We start from the raw sequence: 9,759 nt of genomic DNA on the forward strand, positions 1-9,759 counted from the left end.
TTCTATGAATGCTTGTGAAATCTGCATATGAAACAGGTATGTAAAATTCTGGAATAACCAAAATCAATCAGAAGAACCACAAGATTTGAGGTTATACACATGAAACTTGTTTCAAAGAATCTCTTTCCATCTTCCTTAGCAGGCAAGGCCCTTGTCCCATTCCCAGTTTCTGCAAGCAGTGCAGGAACCAACCCAGAGGCAGACTGGCTGGGGGTGACCCTGGCTAGATGGAGCTGGCCACATTCCTGTTGTACTGGCCCTTCTCTGGTGAAGCCTCATCTTTTCTTACTCTTCAGCAAGCCTCCTGGGGAAACACATCTCTTTTAGAGTCAAAGGCACAGAAATCACCTTAGAGCAATATTCTATTGGTATTCGCTACTATCAGGGCTACTGGACAAAATCAGACATAAGAGGTGCAAGGACTTCTTCAGTGGTGTTCTCCCTGCCTCCTGGCAGCAGGGGCTCAGGCCAGGGCCAGAGCATACCTGAAATCCTGTTGCTCTGAGGATGCGACACCAGCAAGCAAGGCCAGACTATGTAGAGCCCGCCCATCTTGACTGGAATACCTGAGCTTGCTGTTCTGGGGTTGGTGCCCCTCCTGCATAACCCATCACTGGGGCACCTGCACCTGAGGCTGTTGGATGTGTTGGAGAAGAAGTATTTTTGCTGCAATCCTCTTAGAAGAGGTGGAAGAAATGCAATTATTGTTATTAGCAGAGCAAGTCTTTGACTTATTTAGGTCTTTAGGTTTTTGTTTCCTGGTTGAACTCCTTTTTTCATAGCATGTGGTCAAGACACCCCATGGGTTTCAAGTAGATTCCAAAAGTAGCACACATAGTTTCACCCTCAGGGTTTCTTTTGGTTATGGTGTGCCATTTGGCACAGGACAGTGGAATCCTCCATGACGAAGGTATGTGCTTCTGGCTGATGAGGGGCCAGCTAAGGGCATTCAGCTTGTTGTAAAAGCCATGGGCTTTGCACAGGTTAGGCCAGGGTCCTCCAGTTGCCACAGCAGCATCATGGTGAAGCCATAATTCACACACTAGGGGCTCTCTGCCAGATTCTCTAGCAAGTCTTCACTAGGTTCCTCAGGTCCCAGGAGTAGGGCCTCCAGGTGGCCAGGCTGGTATCAGTGGCCCACCCATGTAGGGCAAGTATGGACTCAGTGTTGGTGGTAGTGGTGATGGTGGTACATCTGGTTCAGCGGCCACGCCACAGACACTGAGCTGTACTCACTGTTCATGGGCGCCAGGATGCACCTGCCCCTGCCTCTCATGCTGCCAGAGCCCCTGCTGCCCACCAAAGTGTAGCCCCCAGGATCTGTGCTCTGCCATTGGCCATGGGAGAACTGGCCAGTAGGGGAAGCACCAAGGTGTGCACCTCAGCCTAGCCAGGGAAGTCAGTCTATTTGGCCCAACCACTGGCTACACTGTCTCCTCTGCCTTATGGGGGACTGTGGGCTGAGGCTTGGGGCCAATTAGGGTCTCGTGTAAGATAGGCTAGACAGAAAGCATGGAACACATGTGGGTGCTAGGCACATAGACCAGGAACTGGCCATCTCCATAGCACCAGCTACTGTGGCTGCAGAATGTAGGAAGAGACAGGTGCGCCATGGAAAGCTACAAATCCCTAGCTGGAGAGGGCACGTACATGTGGGTGCATACCCACTCACGCGCTCAACCGCCGCCACTACCCAGCTCGGGGCGCCTCGGGCGGCAGGCCAGTTGAGGGGAGGGGGACCGCGGCATTCAGTCCCCATCAACTGGCACCACTGGGACCAACGGTCAGAAGGACGCAGGTCTCCATGAGACGTCCCTGCCTGCTGCGGGTACTAGCGGCGCCTCCTGCAAGCCACCAGCCTGCCACCCTCGGGATGGCCGGGAGCTCTCGCCAAGCAGCCGGCTCCCCAGTGGGCAGAAGGCCCCCAGAGTTCTGGGAGCGGCCACCAACTTCGCACAGCAGCCTCCAGCGAAAAGGGCGGCCCCAGTATATCCGCCTTTGCACACCTCCTGGCTCTGGGCTGAACGCGCAGCCAGAGCTGCGCCCTCCACGCCACAGGCAGCCCATGCATAGGTAGAGGGCAGCCCCAGCAGCACCGCCATCCTGCTGGGGACCAGCCTCCCGGATACCTCAGTGGCAAGGCAGAAGACCATGGTAGACAATGCATGCCTTGCCAGCCGGGTCTGTGCCAGCGTCTAGGGCCTCAGGTCAGTAGGCAACATAGCCAGTAGTGCACCAGCCGTCCCACCAAGGAGAGCACTGGACATTGCACCTCTTTCAAGAATTTTAAAGCTCTCCTAGAAGAGATGATTGATACAATAGAAGCAGATGGAGATACAAGGAAGCCAAATGATCATGAAATGTTGAAAGAGAACAGCGGGGAATTGACAGGACTCCACAATGGGCAGGAGGAGTGGTAAGATGCATAATCTGCTTGAATCAAATGTATGAAATATGATATGTCAAGAGGTTTGTAATGTTTTGAACAACTAATAATAAAAAAAATTAAAAAAATTAAAAAAAATAAATCATGAAAAAAAAGATGCTGCTGTCAAATTGTACAGTGCATTTATCATGTTTTAACCCATTGGTAAATTCACCATCCCACGTTGATTAGCAGGGCTTTAGCTGGAGAAGCCAAGGCTCTCCTTCTCATGCACTACTGATCCATGCCTTTACATTTCCTTGTCCACCATAGATCATGTCCTAGCAGCAACTCTATCTCTGGCTGTTTTTCAACCACCTCCAACCACTCCAGCCCTGTGTCCATACACTGCTGCCTGAGAAATCTTCAGCCAGACCCATGTACTGACACTTACTCTATGTTCTTTTAGAACATCCTGTGGATCTCGCTGAAGAGGTTCCAAATCAGAGGCATAGAACCCAAAACTACCTTCTGATTGCACAGAACCCAGGGAAGGCCTGACAACATGGAAGTCAGGGCAAGAAGATGCTGTCCACACAGCATGGACTCAGAGGTAGGAGCAATGGCAAAGGCACCCTGTAGCCACACAGTGTTTATGTTTCTGTTTCATATGGTTGGATTCTGGAGAGCATCTTTGTCTTGAGAAGTGAATGGGATGACCACTAGACAGTCACACACTGAAGGTAGGACACTATGGGAGCAGGTCTCTATGATAGCTGGAGAACTGCTGCTTTTTTTGAACCTGGGGAGGTTCAAAAATATATGTCTGAATGCAAGTCTCTTTACATTTTTCATATATTAATGACCTTGTGTCAAGAGATCTGATTCCATGAACTTTGAGTGTGCTACGTTACCACCTTTTCTAGCCCTACATGGAAAGTTGACCTTTGCCAGGAGATGAGCTCATTCTCCCCTTGTCACCCAAACATCTAGACTTGGGCTCTGATTGGTGATGACCTCTTGGGCAACAAGCCCAGGAGATCTTATTTGGAATTAGTGTGTATTTCTGCCTAGACTCTTTCTGCTCTGCAACAAATTACCTGGGGATGGTCATCTAAGAGGAAGAGAAATTCCTTTCTCACAGCCCTGGAGACCATGGAGTCCCAGATCCAGGTGCTGAGCATTGGACTGCTGAGGGCATTCTTGCTGTGTCTGCACATGGCAGAAGGCAGGAGGACAGGGCACAGGGTGGGGGTTGAACTCTCACAGGCACAACCTGGAGCCAGGAGACAAAGTTCTGTCATCTGTCAGGTGGAGGGAGGGCAGTGCACCCACTCTCTGCAGGTTCAAAATGTGCAGCAGCATCACTTTCTCTTCCTCACCGTCAATATCAGGGCACAGCGAGGACTGGATAGTTCAGGAATGTTTTGACTGGGATGAGTGTGAGTGCCCCACCATTGTGAGGAGATGTGGGGAGAATGAGAACCTTTTGCAACAGAATCCAGTTTACAGGAAGAAGGAGTTGAAAGGATACTAAGAGGAAGAGGAGAAATGTGAGATTTGTTGGCGGGGGTGGATGCAGAGTAAGACAAATGGGTGCCCATGTTCTAAAGTTCCTGGCTCACTTTTTTGGGAGTTGACATAGGAAGAAACCGGACACACTGAGGGGAGCTCTGCAGAGGCTGCTACTGTGTGAGCTCACAAGTGGAGACAAGAGGATGGGACAATCCACGTATTTCATTTAAGCAGCCCCAGAACACTCTCCCAGGGAATCCATCACCACTCCATAGCTGCTCCTCCTGCTGCCAGGCTGAGGCTCCATGTCTCCTTTATCCAGACGCAGAGGCTGCAGGTGCTGCTGGCACCAGGGTGTGTGACTAAGAGGGGGCTGCCCACTGTGTCCCTGATGGAGATGCCACTGGAGAGGTTCAGTCTCTTACTCTGCAGGGACTGACAACCACTCTGCCTGTCCAACCCCCAACTCAACAGGGCTATGGTCAGTGAATCACTAGGTGTGGAAGGACCAGGAAAAACCTGGCCTTCAGAGTCTCCCAGGCTCCTCATGCAGGCAGGACCACCCACTGCACCCAGATTTGCAGCGCTGTGGGCAAGCAGTCCTGGCCTCAAGCAGGGACACTGTGGCTTCAAGGGCGAGTGGGACAAATCCCAGTCCTGGAATCTCTCAGTTGCTGAGAATTCCCTTAGGAACTGGATGACATCCTATCACCATTTCTCAATCTGAGGACTGATGGAGTTGGTATATAATATAATCTATACTATATATATATATATATATATATATATATATATATATATATCACTTTTTGTACATATGCCACATTCAACCAAATCCAATACCTATTCAATTAAATGCAGTGCTCACATGGAAAAGTTAAAGGAACAGGATTATATGTTACTTACCTTCCTTTTTTCCCATTTTGTGACTGAGAATCAAATAATATATAGTCAATTTTTTTGTTTTTCTAATTTGTTCTAATTAGCTATACTTGAGAGTAGAATGAATTTTGACACATCACACATAAATGGAGTATAACTCATCATTCTTCTGGTTGTACATGAAGCAGAATCACACTGGTCATATAATCATATATGCACATAGGGTAATAATGTTTGATTCATTCTATTATCCTTCCTATACCCATACCCTCTCCCCTCCCTTCACTCCCATCTCTTCACTCCCCTCTCTCTAATCCAAAGTTGTGAATTAGCATCTGTATATCAGACAAAACATTGGGCCTTTTGTTTTTTGGGACTGGCTTATGTTGCTTAGCATAATATTCTCCAGCTCCTTCTGTTTACCAGAAAAAGCCGTAATTTCCTTCATCCTTAAGGTTGAGTAATATTCCATTGTGTGTGTGTGTGTGTGTATATACATATATCTCACTTATTTTTTATCCATTCATCTGTTGAAGGGCACCTAGGTTCGTTCCACAATTTAGCTATTGTGAATTAATGTGGCTGCATTACTGTAGTATATTGATTTTAAGTGCTTTGAGTATAAACCTAGGAGTGGGATAACTAGGTCAAATGGTGGTTCTATTTCAAGTTTTCTAAGGAATATCCATATTGTTTTCCAGAGTGGTTGCACTGATTTGAAGTCCCACCAGTAATGTATGAGTGTACTTTTTCCCACATCCTCACCAACATTTAATATTGCTTGTATTTTTGATAATTACCATTCTGACTGGAGTGAGATGAAATCTTAGAGTAGCTGTGATTTGCATTTCTTTAATTGCTAGAGATGTTAAACATGTTTGTTGATGGATTGTATTTCTTCTTAGTGAAGTGTCTGTTCTGTTCCTTAGCCCATTTTTAATTGAGTTATTTGTTTGTTTGTTTTTGGTGTTGAGATTTTTGAGTTCTTTATATATTCTGTAGATTAATGCTCTATCTGAGGTGCATGTGGTAAAGATTTTCTCCCATTCTGTAGGCTCCCTCTTCACATTATTGATTGTTTATTTTACTGAGGAAAAGGGTTAGTTTGAATCCATCCCATATATTGACTCTTGATTCTACTTCTTGCACTTTAAGGGTCTTGTTAATGAAGTCATTTCCTCAGCCAATATGAGACTACTTCTTTTTCTATTGGGCTCAGGGTCTCTGTTCTAGTGCTTAAATCTTCATCCATTTTGAGTTGAGTTTCAAGCAGAGTGAGAGATAAGGGTTTAATTTCATTTTTTACTTATGGATTTTCAGTATTCCCAGCACCATTGTTGAAGAGGCTATCTTTTCTCCAATGAATGTCATGTGTGTGAAGTAAGATTCCTTACTACACAGGATCTAGCCAATTCAAATACTGGTCAATTTGCAGAAGGTATGAGTTGTCCCCCAAAACTCATGCAAGACAATGCAGGAATGCTCACAGTGAAATGATTATATTACAAGTGCTGTGACCTAACAGTGCACTAATCCTGATGGCTTTGAGTGCATGATTTGAGAGGACTAGGTACTTGAAGGTAACTGCCAGCAGGTGATGTGAGTCAGCAGGAACGCGGTCCCTGGGAGCACACCCTTGTGGGTTATATTTTGTCCCTGGGAGCTTGCTCTGTCTCTCAGCATTCCTTCTGCTATGGGACAGGGTAGCTTTCCTCTGTCATGTGCATTGGCCATGACATTCTGCCTCTGCTCTGGCCCAGAATAATGGTGCCAACAAACCCTGGACAGAAACCTCTGATATTGTGAAAATATGTTTTCCTCCTCTAAGATGTTCTTGTTTGGTATTTTACTCACAGAGACAAAAATGTGACTACCACAGAAAAAAAATGCATATCATTTTTTACAGAAGACAAAATAATACCCTTTTATTTTTAAAATTCTAGTGAAATAGTTTTCCATATGACATCCCATTTTTCAAAAATTAATGTAAGCCAACCTCTGGGGTAGTCCACTATACAGACTTCATCAAAGAGTTTACAGATGCTTAGAATATTTACAAATGCTCTTCATTACATGGTAAAGTTTTGTTGCTATTTTTCCAGCACTTATTCCACAGTAAAGGAAAGAGCCTATGTTGGTGTTCTTGTCTAAAAATTCATAACAAATGGGAAAAGGCAATTTATTCTGAAAGAAGATTTTTCTTGAAATAGCTTTCTTAAACAATTGGGAATATAGAAAGGAGATATAAATGTAAAAGAAGCATAAGAAGGTCTAAGTTCACATTTTTCTTTTAAATTATTTTAAGTACCATTATGTTGAAATATTTACATTAATTATAAAAATGCTTTTCAATTTTATGCAAATGATTACTACAGTGAAAATTGAACTTTTTTAAAAAATATATTGTATACATGGAAGAATAATATCTTGTTTTGCTACCTGTGTACAAATTCCAACTGACCTCAGATCAGTTAGGCAAGATGAATTTTTTAAAAAATTTATATATATAACATCAGAATGCATTACAATTCTTATTATACATATAGAGCACAATTTTTCATATATCTCTGGTTGTATACAAAGTATATCCACACCAATTCATTCTTTATACATGTACTTTGGATAATAAAGATCATCACATTCCACCATCATTAATTACCCCATGCCCACTCCCTTCGCCTCCCACCCCTCTGCCCTATCTAGAATTTGCCTATTCCTCCCATGCTCCCTCTCCCTATCCCATTATGAATCAGCCTCCTTATATTAAAAAAAATCACATTTGATGTTTTGAGATTGGCTAACTTCACTTAGCATTATCTTCTCTAACTCCATTCATTTACCTGCAAATGCCATGATTTTATTCTGTTTATTGCCACATTTTTTAATCCATTCATCTATTGAAAGGCATCTAGGTTGGTTCCACAGTTTAGCTACTGTGAATTGTGCTGCTATAAACATTGATGTGGCTGTGTCCCTGTAGTATGCTGTTTTTAAGTCCTTTGGGTATAGACAGAGGAGAGGGATAACTGGGTCAAATAGCAGTTCCATTTCCAATTTTCCAAGAAATCTCCATACTGCTTTCCATGTTGGCTACACCAATTTGCAGTCCCACCAGCAGTGTATGAGTGTACCTTCTTCCACACATCCTCGACAACACCTATTATTATTTGTATGCATAATAGCTGCCATTCTGAATGGAGTGAGATAAAATCTCACTCCATTTGATTTTTGGTTTTGATTTGCCTTTCTCTAATTGCTAGAGATGATGAACATTTTTTCATGTATTTGTTGATTATTTGTATGTCAAGGCAAGATGATCTTTGAGAAACATCACTCACCTTGTATGTTGGAGTCACTACTCAGTTTTGCAAACTGAACAATATTTTGACAAGAGAGCCAGGAACTCAGTTTCCAGAATGTGTGCCAAATGGCCTCCAATGATCTTCTCCACAAATACTTGTGAAATATGCATGTGGAACAGGTGTGCAGAAATTCTGGAATAACCAAAATTGATCAGAAGAAACGCATGATTTGGGTAATTCACTTAGAACCTTGTTGGAAAGAATCTCTCCATCTTCCTTAGCAGGCAATTGGCCCTGTTGCTAGTCCCAGTTTCTGCAAGCAGTTCAGGAGACAACCCATGGCAGACCAGCTGGAAGTGGCCCTGGCCCAATGGAGCAGGCCATGTTTTCACACACTGGCCCTTTCCTAGAGGAGCTTCATCTTCTTTTTCTCTTTAGCAAGCCTCCTGGGGAAATCACACATGGGTGGGAGGTTCTGTCTGCATCATCGCCACAGACTGGGCTGCTGGACAAATTCAGACACAAGAGGTGCAAGGCCTTCTTGGGTGGTGCCCTCCCCACCTCATGTTCACAAGGGCTGAGGCCAGGGCCAGAGCACTTTAGAAATCCTGTCCCACTGAGCATGTGACTTCACTGGACAAGGACAGACTGAAATCTATATAGAGCCCATTTGACTGGAATACTTGAACTTGCTATATTCAGGATTAGTGCTCTCTCCTGCAGCAGACCTCAGTGAGGCTCCTGCCCCTGAGGCTATTGGATGTGTCGAAGGGGAAATATTTTTCTGTAATCCTCTGAGTTAGAAGAGGTGGAAGTTGGAGTAACTGGAACCAAATTATTGCTATTAGGAGAACAATCTTTGGCTTACTTGTTCCTGGTTGGAATTCCCTGATTTTTCATAGGAAAAGGTCAAAGCACTCCATGGAAGTCAGATAGAGTCCACTAGCATTGCACACAGGTTCACCATCAGTGTTTCTGTGCCATAAGGTCATGGTGGTGGTGTACCAGTTGGCCCAGGAGAGTCAGAGCCACTAGGATGAAAGCACATGCTTCTGCCACTTGAAAAGGGTCAGGCTGAGGTCATTCATCTTATTGCAGGGGCCACATGCTTTGCACAGGTAGTGGTCAGTGCCCTCCTGCCACCACAGTGGTGTCTGGATGGAGTTGCAGTTCATGCACTTGGTGCTTTCTGGCAGGTCCTCCAGTAGGTTTGTGATGGGGTCCAGAGGCACTTGGAGCAAGGCTCCAACTTGACTCAGCAGGCTGTGTAGCACCAGAATTTCCAAGGGTCTAGCTGCCAGGCAGGCATCAGTGGCTAACCTAAGTGCTCTAGACTGATAAAAGGAGGGCATTTATGCACCCAATGTGAAATCCAGGCTCCCCACTTCTTCCTCATGTGCTATATTTGCTACAGCATTACATGTTCATGTATAATAATATTTTATTGATTTGTATATATTTATTGATTTTGTATATATCAAAATAGGGTGTGTATCTATATATAGACATTACACATTATATACCTGTGTGAATAAATATTTCATGATTTGAGTATAAATTTTTAGTTTAAATTGAATATTGATAGCATTTTTAATTTATAACTTTTGTGTGTCTCTTTCTCTTTTCTCCTCCATTTCTCTCTCACACACAGATACACTTACTCTTCTCACCTTCTACTGAGCATGCTCACAGTGT

The 9,759-nt window shown here is 44.2% G+C and overlaps 2 pseudogenes; both read right to left on the bottom strand.

Annotated features, from left to right (window-relative positions):
- Positions 1 to 463: 463 nt before the first annotated feature.
- LOC131424142 (transcription factor GATA-6-like) lies at positions 464 to 1,243 on the bottom strand (annotated as a pseudogene).
- A 7,420-nt stretch (positions 1,244 to 8,663) lies between these two features.
- On the bottom strand, positions 8,664 to 9,416 carry LOC131424143 (transcription factor GATA-6-like; annotated as a pseudogene).
- Positions 9,417 to 9,759: the final 343 nt, after the last annotated feature.

The sequence above is a fragment of the Marmota monax genome, unplaced genomic scaffold (assembly GCF_021218885.2).
Source record: "Marmota monax isolate L192 unplaced genomic scaffold, Marmota_monax_Labrador192_F-V1.1 WCK01_AAM20220418_F8-fsc00595, whole genome shotgun sequence".
Lineage (NCBI taxonomy): Eukaryota > Metazoa > Chordata > Mammalia > Rodentia > Sciuridae > Marmota > Marmota monax.